Source organism: Salminus brasiliensis, chromosome 22 (assembly GCF_030463535.1).
Source record: "Salminus brasiliensis chromosome 22, fSalBra1.hap2, whole genome shotgun sequence".
Taxonomy (NCBI): domain Eukaryota; kingdom Metazoa; phylum Chordata; class Actinopteri; order Characiformes; family Bryconidae; genus Salminus; species Salminus brasiliensis.
The window spans coordinates 18,121,954-18,137,029 of NC_132899.1; the positions used below are offsets into that span (position 1 = coordinate 18,121,954).

At 40.9% G+C, this 15,076-nt stretch overlaps 1 protein-coding gene across 2 annotated transcripts in view; it reads left to right on the top strand.

Annotated features, from left to right (window-relative positions):
- Positions 1 to 15,076, top strand: part of nrg3b (neuregulin 3b) — a 205,631-nt gene that overhangs the window by 120,257 nt on the left and 70,298 nt on the right. The gene's annotated exons all lie outside the window — the stretch shown is intronic.

Below are 15,076 nucleotides of genomic sequence, written 5' to 3' on the forward strand. Positions count from 1 at the left end.
TCATTCTCTGAGCAGAAGACAGTGCCTCTATATTGTCGGACAGTATAGTTAGTTATACTGTACATATACTGATCAGCCACGACATTAAAACCACTGCCAGGTGAAGTGAGTAACACTGATTATCTGGTTGCAACAGCACCTGTCAGGCATAATGAACAGTCGAAAAATGGATCTTAGACACTTTTATAAGGGTCAAATTGTGATGGCTAGACAGCTGGGTCAGAACATCTCCAAAATGGTAGGTCATGTAGGGTGTTCCTGGTATGCAGTGGTCAATTCCTACCAAAAGTGGACCAAGGAAGGGCGACCCATGAACCAGCTCATTGACAAGCTCATTGATCTGATCCACGGAGGCCCTACCTTACAACTTGCTCGACTGAAGAGATCTGCTGCTAATGTCTTGGCTCCAGATACCACAGGACACCTTCAGAGGTCTTGTGAAGTTCGTGCCTCGATAAGTCACAGCTGTTTTGGCAGCATGAGGGGTAACTACATAATATTAAACAATTGTTTTTATTGTTATGGGTGATTGGTGTATAGTCGGTGAGGAAGTAATATTGAATATTAAATACACAGTGCTTTTACACAGTGCAAAAACCTGCTCTACCTTCAACATGCTTGATCTTGACAATGCGTTTTTAATCACTGTGATTACACCATGTTACACACGTGAGGGCTGGAGTTCAGAATAGTAAAACAACACTGAGCATGCGCATAAGGGCCTGCACTTTCAAAAGGTGGATCATGCTGAGCTGCAGCGTAGGATACAGGGTGTTTTATTTAAGCTGCTCACGCATAACAGTCATGCTCTCGTTCAAGGTGAGCTGGGTTTTACACAATTTATAGGAAAATGTCTTTTTAGATAATGTTAAACTAAAGTGCTGGAATATATTTTTTGGTGCACAGCCCTGCACTGCAGTCTGTACTGTACATCTGTACCGCATAGTTCTCAAACATGTGATGCAAATGAGAACTTCAAGTCAGGTCAATTATTTGCATTGTTATTTGCAATGTTGATTAGTTTTTCAAATCTATCTGTCTATCTACTGATATATCTACTGATCTATCCATCCATTCATCTATCCATCAAATCTTCATAACAATGCTCCGAAATCTGGCAGAAAGCCTTCCCTGGACAGTGAACACAGTTACTCCAACAAAGGCAGCATGAACTCTTTTCATGCCTTAATTTCAGAAGAAACAATAAATAAATAGGTGTCTCAATACTTTTGTACATAGAGTGTGTCAAAACCCTGTTAAAAACCATGTGTACCATTATGCTGATTTCTGGGGTTCAAGTACTTGCAATACATTAAGATATGCAATACTTTTTGGCATTCTAGATTAAACACGAACATTTGAAGCTTGTATCAGATATTAGCATGTATTTTACCTTATATGTAGCAGTGTAATAGTGTCTCTTTCATTAAGAGCTCTGGTACAGAGCTGCAGCTGCTGAACTGTACTTCCAACAACAGCCTGAATGTTGCACTACTGCAGCTGGTTGCACTACTGCTCGCATTTACAGCCAGTGACGTATCCAGGACTTCCAGAAAGCATATAGTGATGTTTTCTTTCCCACACAAACCCATTGGAAATGTGAGTAATGTGTTTAATTCCTATGTCATTATTTACACTTATTTATGTTGGTGATAATCTGACTCATTAGGCCTTCAGTTCTATAAGTGAAGTCCCATCCAATAGAAGGGCTCAATTTTGTGTATCTGCATAGTTACCAATGATGAAAACTGATTGCACAGTTTTAGCATTTAGCATTTAGCTTAAGGCATTTCACAAATGTAACTTCTTTTTGCTTTCAACCAGAAGTTAATAAAGACATAAGACTACAGCTGGAAAAACAAGCATGATTCTACTGAATAACATTTAATTAAAATGAAAAATGCATTCGCAATGCATGCATTTTACTTCACATTGCGTCAAAAATGTATAATGAATGGACCAATAAAAATTCTCCAGAATGACTTGGACTAAAATCTTATTACTGTGACTTCCATTGAAAGTTGAGAAAGTTTTCCCCCTCCTGTAAAGCTGCCATTTTGGAGATACAAGTTTTTTTGTTTTTTTTCGCATGACAGCAACGATTGATGTGGTCATGCTGTAAATGCCACCATTGAAATCGGAGAAGTAGCTCACTTCTCTAATGATGTCTTCTCTGATGATGGCTGCTTAATTACGCCACGCTACCTTGAAGCCATTGAGCTACCAGAGCAGATGACAGATTCAGCGGAGGTTGTAGTTGTGCAGCGTGATAGACATATGGCTGCAACACCCAGGAGCATTGCTCTTCAGAAATTGCATTGTGTTATTTAGGAAGTGAAGCGGAGTAATATCTTTACAGATCATTATCAGAAAAAAAAGTTCCAAACACAAGCTTTGTTTTGAACACAGGGAACCATTGGTTTTGATTTTTCGTCAATCAGAAACTCCATTTGTTATTCTCCCAGCCCCAGTTATGCTGATAGACCTGTGTATTGCTTCTCATCACTCTCAATTAATGAAGCTTTTTGAGGGCTTTCAAGCTAACCATTGCTACCTTAGGCCCTTAAGTACACGACTCAACAGTCTACTATCCAGTTCAGCCCTACTTAGAGCATGCGTACAGTTTAAGCTTTCAATCATATCCATCTGCTTTGTTTTATTTTTTATTTTTTTATCTGTTCACCCTTTTTTATGTAACACTAACATTCTACTGAGTGGCAGACCTTGTCATCGCCATGGTAACAGTGCTCTCCAATTCATTAGGGCTATATAGCTTCCATATGGATGCGTGGAGCTCCTCGCAAAATAAAAGTAATTTAGAATACAATATTCAACCTTAAGAGAATGAGTGCAGCTTCACCCAGCTTTTGCGCCGACCAGGACGGGTTTTTACTCACCTTTGCTGCTCAGATGAGAGGATGATGAAGGCAATTTGAAAGCACTCTTCAGCTTATTAGTTCAAGTTACTATTTTTGTTTTTGCCCGCCTGGGTTCATAATAGGGTACATCTTGTTATATTCACGAAAGCTGGTGTTTAAACGAATGTCATGCTTTTTAAAAGGCAATCACCTTGCCTCCCTTTAATGTTGTAACATTTCCTGGAAATGTGTGGATGTGTCGAGGGAGGAGGAGAACAGATATGTGGGAAGAGATAAAAGATGAAACAGACGGGGGGAGAGAGAGAGAGAGTGCAGTATTTAATGAATAAATACTTCTCTGTTGCACACTGCAGAAAACCTGACAAGGAGGGATTGTCCAATGCCCAGCAGCAGTGAAGACAAATGATAGAGGAATAGGTGTAAAACGCGCAGGCAGGATCTGCACGACCAAGCCGAGGGTATTAACAGGATCTGATATGACAAAATAAATCATGTTAATGATGACGACATCCACTTTTTTTTTTTTTTTTTTTTTTTTTTTTTAACTTTTCCTCCACGCTCTTTCTCCACTCCTGGAGAAGCAGGCAGTGATTAAATTGTCAGTAGGCTGTCAGATCTCGACAGGCTGTGTTAATCCCGGCTGCTGTCTCCTCTCATCTCATTTGTTCTGAAGGGAGGAGCCAGTCTCATGCACGTCCTGTGGGCCACTGCCGAACCCACAAAGGCAACCTTTCGCATTTTAAATTTTCATGGTGATAAAGACTGGAACGGGCCTTTAAAATACTACACTGGAATTGCCCGTCATAGGCAGTGCATGTTAATACGATCAGTTCTGCGCATTTGCGATGAATATTAATGGTGGTGCACAATTAAGAATGCAGAGGTCTTAAGCAATGTAGCTGAATAAGATCTCGTCTGGCAGCAATGGTTCACTTGACGTGACAATCTGAAGCGAGGCGCAAGACAGCATGACTGAATAATTCCAGCCTCTAATTGGTGTAGAACGTTGACATAATGGGGAGGTTCTTCAAGCTTCAAAAGGGTTCTTTGCTCATGTGAAATTCTTGGAAAACTCGTTCAGAGAAAGATTCTTAAAGAAACCAGGACTCTGTTTGGCACATATATGTTACGGAGTGTACAGAAATATTAAGCAATACAGTTGAACAGGATCCTGTTTGACAGAAATGGTCCATATGACATAATATGCATCACAACATGACCTGACTGAATCTGAAGCTAGGCATTAGACAGCATGACTCAGAATAATCTTCCGTGCAATGGAACACATGAGAAACTAAGTCTTTTCAGTGCTGATGAGTGTTAGTCATAGCAAACAGTAGCACTTTATTGGGATAGGACACTTTCAAGGCTTTCTAGATGCTTTACCCACCTTTAACTTGCATTCAGCAGATGATCGGTTCGTTGTTGTAAACTGCTTTGGCACAAACGTCTATTAAAAAAAGAATTGTCATTGACCCTCCATGTGCAGAGCTCATTTGCTCTTGGGCCTGCATGCATTTCTCTATGCTTTTTATACAGAATTTAAACGTTGTCGCACATTTTTAAATACTAAGTACAGTTGCCTTCGGTTGGCCTAGAGATGCAGTTGAGTAGACCTTAGAGATTTCTGTTGAATTATGTTACTCTCATGCATTTATAAATCTGCGTTTTGTGTAAATCATTACAAGCAACTGTCTTTCTTTTTCCTCTCAAAACAGCTTCAGTTCTTCAGGGCATGGATTCTACAAGATGTTGGAAACCTTCCTTTGAGATTCTGGCCTATGTTGACATGATTGCGTCATTCAGTTCCTGCAGATCTTTCAGGTGCACTTTCATGCTAAGAATCTCTCATTCCACCACATCCCAAAAGTGTTCTATTGGATTTAGTGATTGGGATTGATGCAGTGATTGGGAAGGCCTGGTGCATCATCATGCTGGAATTATCCATTAGAAGATCAGGTCAGTTGTGACCATGAAGGGATGCACATGATCAGCAACAATACTTAAATAGGCTATGAAAATCAAATGATGGTTGATTGGTTTTGACAGACCCAAGAAAACATTTCTCACACCATTACACCACCATTACTCCACCAGTTTGGGTCTATGGATTTTTGCTGCTAGAGCCAATTTCTGACCCAACCATCTTTATTTCTCAGCAGATTTAGATTCATCAGACAAGGCTATATTTTCAGTCTTCAAGTGTTCAGGTTTGGTGAGCCTGTGCCCACTGCAGCCCCAGCCTTCAGTTCTTGGCTGATAGAGGGGCAACCTGACATGGTCTTCTGCTGTTGTAGCCCATCCATCTCAAGATTTGATGTGTCCTGCATTCTGAGAATGCTTTTCTTCTCACCACAACTGTTCAGAGTAGTTATCTGAATGACTGTAGCCTTGCTTTCAGCTCGAACCCAACTGACCATTCTCTGTTGAGATCACTAATGAACAAGGCATTTCCATCTGCAGAACAGCTGCTAACTGTTGTTTTTTTCTTTTCTTTAATGCACCATTCTGAGTAAACCATAGAGACTGTTGTGTTGAAAACCCCAGAAGTACTAAAACCAGCCCGTCTGGTACAAACAATCATGCCACACTAAAAAAACAGCGAGATAACATTTTTCCTCCATTCTTAAGGTGGATGTGAATGTTACCTGAAGCTGCCTGCCCATATCTGAATACACCGCATGTAATGATAATTAAGATAATTACAAGAATGAGGTGTACATTATTATTGTTCCTAAGAAAGTGCTTGGTGAGTGTATATATTACATAAACTGCAGTGATCTGAAATTTCCGTAATGTCAAACATAATGGTTACACGTGATTTTTTCAGATTTACTAACAAGTTTATTTTTGAGCAGCCGATCACACCTGCTGTAAGATTGTTTTTGTCAGAAGTTTACGGGCCATGAGGTTTGTCCTCAAAATGGCAGGGGTTAGAAATGTTTTGCCAAAAGATGTAACAGTCCCTATTACCCATTCCTCAGACCAGCTGAGTCCACATTTCAGCATGGAAATGGAATAAAGTTCACTACACTGGGTGCTGTAGTCGCTGCTAGTGAGGAAAACTCAGCAGAAACATACAGAAGATGACTGTGCCGTGCGAAAAGTAGTTTCTCACATTTGAAAGCCAGACAGAATGTTATATGTAGACTGGAATGATTGGATGTGCAGTAATGTGGTGGAGGGAATTCACAGTAATGTTATTTTTCCACATTACTGATTAACTATGTTTCAGTTTCATTTGATTTACCAGAATTGTGTTGATGTTAATTTGACAGTGATATTACTGTAATTGTAAAACAGAGGAATTTTGATCTTATTTCATAGAACTAAAATTAAATTAGATAAAGACATTTTCAGAAAAATGTCCTACATATGTGTAGTAGTTTCATCTATAGATAATCTATAGGGGCATATCCAAGAGACAACAAAACTGTTAACATCTCGTGGAGGTTCTTTAAGCTTGAAATTTGTTCTTCACATTCTTCACATCTCATTTCTGCTAAGATCCATCCATTGAAAGATTCTATATGTAACCAAAAGTGTTTCTTTTATGTCAGATGTCTTAAAATCTGGTCCTTAAATCCAGTTTCCAGTCCTAGACTTTGTAATCCTTGGTATTCAGGACAAAAAAAATGGATTCAGATTTGAGGACCTCCGTTCTGTGGCATCACTCTAACAAACCTTTTTGGAATCTTTATAGTTAAGACTATACAAAAGCAAGTATACAAATGAGAAAAAAGGGTTCATATGACATGACATGATCTAGAATGAGGCACGAGGAAGCAAGATTCGAAACTCTTTAGTGAACTATCTAGACCTTTAATTGATGTATTACGACATGATGGAGTGGTTCCCTAAACTTTTCAAAGACTCTTCACTCTTGTACTTCTTTCACAAAAAGATCCTTCGAATAAATCATCCCTTGAAGGAGGAACCAGAGGTGGTGCAGAAGTCTTACGCAACACAGCTGAGTGTGATGCTGCTTGACAGAAACAGTCCATATGATGTAATGTGCAACACAACATCACCTGACACAATCGTAGCAGGGCAATAGACAGCATGGCTCAGAAAAATACTACACACAAGAGAATGCATGAGAAACTAAGTCTATCAGCTGGTGAAAACAACATATCCTCAGTTGCAAAAATGGTTGGATGGAAAGATTACTTCACTGAAAGATTATGCTAAAAACCATGGCATCACTCTAAAGACCCTTTATTTTAGCATCTTCTTGCCACCATAGCTGAATATAACCTTGCTTGACAGAAATGGGCCATACGGCATAATACACAGTGCAACATAGCCTGACACAAGGTAAGGCACTAGACAGCATGACTCAGAGTAATATGACATTCAAGAGAACGCATATAGAACAAATGCTATCAGATGGTGAAGAGTATTGAGAATACACCCAATACGAGGCTTCATAAATGGTGCTTGACTGTAATGTTTGGTAAAACCTTACAAATATAGAACCTTTAGGCGATTCTTCATACTCTACATCTATCAAATGGTACCTTAAAGAATAATCCACTGAAAGGTTCTTCAGGAATCCAAATTGTTTACCTCTATGGCATCACTCTAAAGACCCTTTATTTTGGTATCTCCTTGGCTCCGTAGCTGAATGTAACCTCGCTTGACAGAAATGGGTCATAAGACATAGTACGCAACACAGCATAGCCGGGCACAAGGTAAGGCGCTGGACAGCATGACTCTTGGGGAAAAAAAACATTAGATGTTCTTTTCCATCGTACATCTCATCAGCAAAAATGGCTACTGAAAGATTAATCCCCCGAAAGGTTCTTCAGGGAACCAAAAGTGTTACTTCAATGGCATCTTAATTTTTGGCATCATCTTGGCATCTTAGCTTACCTAGCTTGACAGAAATGGGCCGTACGACACTGTGCGCAACACAGCAAAACCCGAGACAAGGTAAGGCACTAGACAGCATGACTCAGAATAATACGACACGCAGTAGAACACATGAGGAACAAATTCTATCAGCTGGCGAACATCATGTCAGGCAGCTGTAGCTTTGGATGCTAAATGTGAATGCAAACAGTGTGTGCCTGCAGGTCCTGTCCTTGCTTTTGGCTGCTCAGCTGGTGTGGGGGATGAACATCTGTGGGTGTTTCATTCTGGGTGTGTAAGTGGATTACTTACACAGTGGACACACAGCACAGGCCTGTGTAATTGAAGCATGGATGTTTAAACCCAGACACATGTCTCTCTCTCTCTGTTTGGATAAACGGGCCATTCCGTGTCAAGTGCGCCGTGCTGCAGATGAGTGGGCGGAGTAAGAGGGTGAGTGGTCGTCCAGTGAATTGATACCGCTCCAAATGTCAGACCAGCGCACAGAAAGACGAAGAGAGAGAGAGAAAGACGAAGGAACAGAGGAAGGACGCGCTGGGAGCAAAGCAAGGTTTATAAGGTTATGCTTTACCTTTACTGAAGTCTGCTGCTGCAACCCACTACCTGTCAGACTGATAGACCGTGCTCGAGGTACCTAAACGGTTCTTGGCTTGTCTTTAATTAGTACACAGCCTGCACAATATTTGGAGGTTCTCTTTTTCTTGTCTTTTAAAGAGACAATTTTAGTCTTTTGTATTTTGTTGGGTTCCACAGATCCCTCTTATGACTTTTGTTGGGTTTGTGCTCTAAAAACAAGCGTAATTCATTTGTAAATGACCATTTTGTAATCTCTGCATAATCTCTTTAATTAAACAGTCTGGTTTTGGTGCTGTGCTTTAACACTAAATGTAAATTATTCATGATTCGATTGGCTATGCTGAAGTGTAGCTCAAAAAGCAGCTCTGGCTCAACTTCAAGATGAATAGGTGGGGCTCACTTACTGTTCACCGAATACTCAGATATATGCACAATAGCGTTCATATGTTTGGGCATCCATTGGTCAACTTTCTTTGCAATAGTTTATGCAAAATTAGTGTATATATTTTTGTTACATTTTTAGAGTGGATAACTCTAAAATCTTTTTCTTTTTAACTCTATCTTTCTTCAGCCAGTTTGAATAAGCTAAAAATTCAAAGATACCTCTAAGTTAAGACACTACTAAGCACAAGTCAATAAGGTGACCACTCCACTATTCGCCCAAGTATTCTCGGAAGAGGTAGGTCTTCAGTCTGCGTTTGAAGACAGCGAGCAACTCTGCTGTTTGGACACACAGGGGAAGCTCGTTCCACCACTTTGGTGCCAGGACAGAAAAAAGCCTGGGCGCTTGTCTTCCGTGGATTTTGAGGGATGGCGGGTCGAGCCGAGCTGTACTTGAAGCTCAAAGGGCTCTTGGTGTGGATCGGCTTTTGACCATTGCCATCAAGTATGGAGGGGCTGGTCCGTTCTTGGCTTTGTAGGCCAGCATCAAGGTTTTGAATCTAATGCTGGCAGCAGCTACAGGAAGCCAGTGAGAAGAACACAGCAGTGGAGTGACATGGCTGAACTTAGAAACGTTGAAGACGACCTGTGCCACTGCATTCTGGGTAAGTTGCAGGGGCCTGATGGTGCGCAAAGGGAGACCAGCCAAGACAAGACAATGATATTCACCATTTGTGTCGGACACAGATGGAATCTGACTTCTGGCTTTAACTAATCTGTGCAGTGAACACACACACATACACACTAGTTAAGACTGTGAGCACACATGCCCAGAGCAGTGTGCAGCCATTTTTGCGGCTCTCGGGGAGCAGGGAGGGTGAAGGACCTTGCTCAAGGGCCCAACAGCGGCAGCTTGCCCAGCACAACCCTGTCATCAATAGTCCGGAGTTCTAACTGCTGAGCCAAATCTGAGCCCAGACCAAAGACTTGTATAATTACCAAAGCCTTTAGGCCTTTTGGAAATCAGGTCATCTGTTACTCTTACGTTTAGCTATTCCTAGTAACAGATAGTACATACTCGTCACATGTACACAAATAACGCATTAAGGAAACCGCCCATTCTTAAAAGACCACAGGTGGTTCTTCTGTGGCAGCACTGCGAAGAACCCTTTTTAGTACCACTATTTTTTTATTCTTATGTTTCACGTATGTCGTCTTATTTATGTGTGTCTGTTTTTTTTACTGTTGCTGCCGCTGCTGCTGTTGTTGTTGTTGCGCAGCAGCCATGATGGCAGATGGAGTGCTCCCTGAATTGAATTTGAATTGACTGGAGAGGAGTGAGCGGGAGAATGATAGAAAGAGACAGAGTGAAGGAGGAGGGGGTGCGGGTATTTCTCCCTTGAGTGAGGCGAGTTGTCAGTGAGAGAGCTTGACGTAATTAATCATACTAAGTGCGCTAACAATGAAAGAAAAGGGGAATAAATGTCCAGTAATCACATCAGCTCTGCACTCTGGAGCGAGGCCTTTAAGAGCTGCAGGCGCAGGAGGTCAGCCTTTCTTTGTGCAGTGGAGAACCGAGAGCACAGCCCAGCACCTCCACAAGATCAACCAAGGACAGCGCCCGCGCCACAGCCCATATTTTACAACTGGCTGAAGTTAAACTGGAGGCCGCCGGGATATCTGCATTCAGCTCGTGGACCCTTGCTTTATGATGATGAACTTGAAAGGCTAGTTATCTGTGAAAATATTGCATGAATTCATGTGAACGAATTTCATCCAAGGCGTGCGAGGCATACAGCACTGATACATTTGGATTTGACAGCAGTGACAAGCATGTTTTCAGTACTATGTAGCTTCTTCCATTTTAATATTTAATCTTTTCATATTTTCATATTTTTCATTTCATTAGCTCTCTATATCGGAAGGTAATATTAGTGCCACAGGGCAGTACAGGGCAGATTTTACAGTTTAATCAAATGTGATGGTCAAGGTTAGCTAAATATGTTAAAATTCAAACATCAGTTCATACAATGCAGCTTCTGACAGCATGTCAGCTCCTCGTGCTGTTAGATCATTATATTAGAATGTTAAGTGGTTGAAATAGAAATTATCAACATGTACAATACCAGTCAAACGTTTGGACACACCTGTATGACCATCATCTTAAAAACATTAGGATGTTGAGGCTTGGAGGTTTCAAGTAGGCCTAAGTTGTAAGCTGAACTAAAAGGATATATAGTCATATGTCATATAAGCTATTAAGACTATTTACCAGTCTTGCTGAGTGATTAAATGTTTGTGTGGTAATGTACATTAACATTAACTGTATCTGCATGGTTTGTGGGGTATTTCCACCCTTACACATACACACTGCCACAGTCCTACAACTTAGGCCTTGGCTTTATTTTCAAGGTTAAAGATCACACATTTCAAAATAACTGTAATAATAAAAAAGGAAAAGTGCCTGAAGCAAATGTTTGGGCACCCTGCCTGTTTGCTGCACTGCTCTTGTGAGATCCAGCCACAGATTAACAATGATGTTCAGGTCGGGGGACAAAAGTTTCAGCTTGTGCTTCTTAAGGTGTGTTTAGGATTCTTATCCTGCTGTAGAAACTATCCTCTTCATCTTCAGTTTTTGAAGATGATGTGGTTTGCTACCATGACATGCTGATATTTACCAGTGAAATGTTCCCTGTCACTCTGGATGCAACACTAGCTCAAAGCAAGATTAATCCAACCATGTGCTTAACAATTGGAGAAGTGTTGTTTTCATGAAATTCTGTACCCCCCCAAACACACCATTGCTTATCGCAGCCAAAAGGTCCAACTTAATCACGGCTTGTTTCCAAAAAGCATCAGGCTTGTTTAGATGTTCCTTTGAAAGGTTCTGGAGGTGAGGACATGGGAAAGGTTTTCTTCTGAATACTCTTCTATGGAGGTCATGTTTGTTTAGATGGTGCTGTAGAGTAGAACAGTGCACTACCACTCCACCAAGATTTAGAGTCTACTAAAGGTGTTCTGCGGTCAAACAGGAGTTGTGATTTGCCTTTTGTAGCTTTACTACAGCAAGTTCTTTCATCATCAAGTCTCCTGTGCTGTGGATAGGATATCAGTTATATGATATATGATCTCAGTTTAATATTTATTTTCCATGCACAAGGCAGCAAATCTCTAATAGGATCTCAAATAAATAAATACATAATTTAAGCAAATGTTTTAACTGGAGCATTCATTGCACAAGTGTTTCATTGCTCTTCATTGTTCTTAAATCATGTGAGTGTAATGAAACGCAGCTTAACAGGCATATTAAACTTTTTAAACCTTAAAAAGCAGCTGGTAGGTTTTCAGAGTCTTTTTAAAAATGCCACTACTTTGTTTTATTTCATCCATCCAGCTTGAATATCATAGTTTTGCCTAAAGGTTATATGCTGTACACCACCTACCCTAACTTGGAGGACTTGGATATTCCTTTCTGAGTATCTAATGGGTATCATCAGTAACTCAAACACTGAACAACCGCATCATAAAAAAAGAGGGCATGTAAACAACCACAGCCACCATTGTGTAATAGCTGCATAATATGCATAGTAACAAGCTTCTGATTGGATGTCAGCCTATTATGCTGTTTTGTAGTAATGTGAAATTATCTTCAAGCATCATGATCTTTCATAGTTTAGCCCTCTCTTAGTTATTTATGTGGCCTAGTGTTACTTGAGGTCAGGTGGGCGATGTAGGTGGGTCTGATATTCTTACTTTTCAAATGGTTTTCTTTGTGCCGTTAGTGGCAGAGAAATGAAGTAGGAAAGATAACCAGCTTTAAAACTTCATAGGAAACGTAAGGAGGGCAGAACTAATTCTTCATTAGCGCACCCATCCCCTCATTAATATTTGAGCCCACCTAGAACAGCATCCTTCACAGTCAAATGGTAGGAATACCGTCTGATATCTGTATTCCTCCGAGCCACTTTTAGGCATGGGCTCCTGCTTCAGGTCATGGTTCATGTTGACTAAGGCTTTTAATTACGAGTTGGCTAATTGTTTGGGCACTTGCTTTATGGCTGAGTGGAAGTTTTGCTGCAAACTGAAAGCCTTGACGGATGCGTGTTGACATCATTGTTAACTCTAATTAAGGCAATTCGATGAGTCAATCACACTATCTCATCATCTCAGTGACTCTGATAATTAGTAAAAAATCAACAATTAGCACATACAACTGCGGCAGAGCAGAATGAAGTCATAGAGCACGTAATCTGTCTCTCTCTGTCTCTCCACACGCAGTCGCACACACGCCTACCGGCGCACACACATAGTCAAGACGGAGGATTACCGGCCGTCACGTATAAAGTCGCATACCCAAACAGCGAAACTGCATTCTGCTATAATTCCTCTCTTGTGAGAGGTTCAACTTTATCTAATTGTTCTTCTAATCAGACATCCATAACAGAGACTGGGATTGAGAAGGCAAGAGAATGCCAGAGAGAGAAAGCGAGAGCGTGGTTGGGTGTGTGTGTGTGTGTGAGAGAGAGAGAGAGAGAGAGAGAGAGAGAGAGAGAGAGAGAGAGTGGAGAGATGCAAAGTACTTTTTGACATGGCGTCCCTTTCAAGTCAGAAGGTTTGATGTGCTAATTACATGCAAATGCATGCAAACGAGCTTGCCTCGTGCCCAGACTCTGGCAGAACGTGTGAGTTGCAATCTGAGGAGGAGAGGGTGTATGTTTGCTATAAATAATCAAAGTTAAGGGGAAGTTGTGATTTTGCATTAAGCCGCATGCATTAAAAGTCATGTGCTGGGAGATGGATAGTAGTAGGCCAGGACGAGAGGGACGGCACCATCTTAAGTTAAAGCTGTGGGAGAACATTTACATTATGTGTTATTGTAACTTTTAATCGGTTCTGCACACTCACATATCTCGATAAATGATTTTTCCTGCATTTTATTTTCTTCCCAAAGGTCCACTTATAAGGTCTGTGTGGGCTTAGTGTACTAAAAAGAGTCACAATTAAGTTTTTCATGACTATTTCCCACCCCCTCTTCATACCTCAGGCTTAAACAGGCTGTTGCTTGTTACAGCAGCTTTAAGACTGATATAAGAGAGTAGCTGACTGGATGCATAACTTTAGTATGAATGGTGGAACTTCTGCTTAGGTACTGCAGTGGTGGATTTAAATATCCATCCATACATTTATCTGCTTCCTCCTTGTCAGGGTCGTGGTTAGTCAAGAGCCTACCCAGAATCATCACACTCAAGGCAGGAATACACAATGAGTTCAAAACTAAGCTTTCCTAGTGCTTGATTACTTATCCCCTTGACCTTGCCTGCCTTCACACACATATGAACTTGAGTGACATTCCATTCTTAATCTATAGGGTTTAATATGATGTAGGGCCACCCTTTGCAGCTATAACAGCCTTAAGGCTTTCCACAAGGTTTAGAAGTGTGTTTATGACATTTTTGACAATTCTTTTAGAAGCCCATTTGTGAGGTCAGACAATGATGTTGGACGAGAAGGCATGACTGGCAGTCTTCACTCTAATTCATCCATCATTCAAGATGTTCTATTGGGTTGAGGTCAGGACTAGTCAAGTTCTTTTACGCCAAACTCACTTATCCATGTCTTTATAGACCTTGCTTTGTGCACTGGGAGCTGGGAACATGAAATTGACCAAAATCTCTTGGTATGCTGAAGCATTAGGAGTTATTTCACTAGAACTAAGGGGCCGAACCCAACTCATGAAAAACACCCCCCACACCATAATCCCCCCTCCACCAAACTTTACACTTGGCACAATGCAATCAGACATGTACCATTCTTATGTATGCTGCCATACCCAGACCCATTCATGCCAGACAGAGAGGCATGATTCGTCACTCCAAACAAAACATCTCCACTGCTCTAGAGTCCAGTGACGGCACGCTTTACACCACTGCATCTGATGCTTTGCATTACACTTGGTGATGTAAGGCTTGGATGCAGATGCTCGACCATGGAAACCCATTCTATAAAGCTCTCTACGTACTGTTCTTGAGTTATTCTGAAGGCCACATAAAGTTTGGAGGTCTATAGCGATTGACTCTGGTATAATTTTGTTATAATACCTCTTGAGTGTTGACTGTGGAATATTTAGTAGCAAGGAAATTTCACAACTGGACTATCATGGTACCACACTGGAATTCACAAAGCTCCTGAGAGCGACCATTCTTTTTACAAATGTTTGTAGATGCAGTCTGCATGGTGCTTGGTTTAATACATCTGTGGCCATGGAATTGATTGAAACACCTGAATTCAATGATTTGGATGGGTGAGTAAATACTTTTGGCAATATGGTTTCTGTCTATTTTATCTCATTCTTTTATGACCTGCCT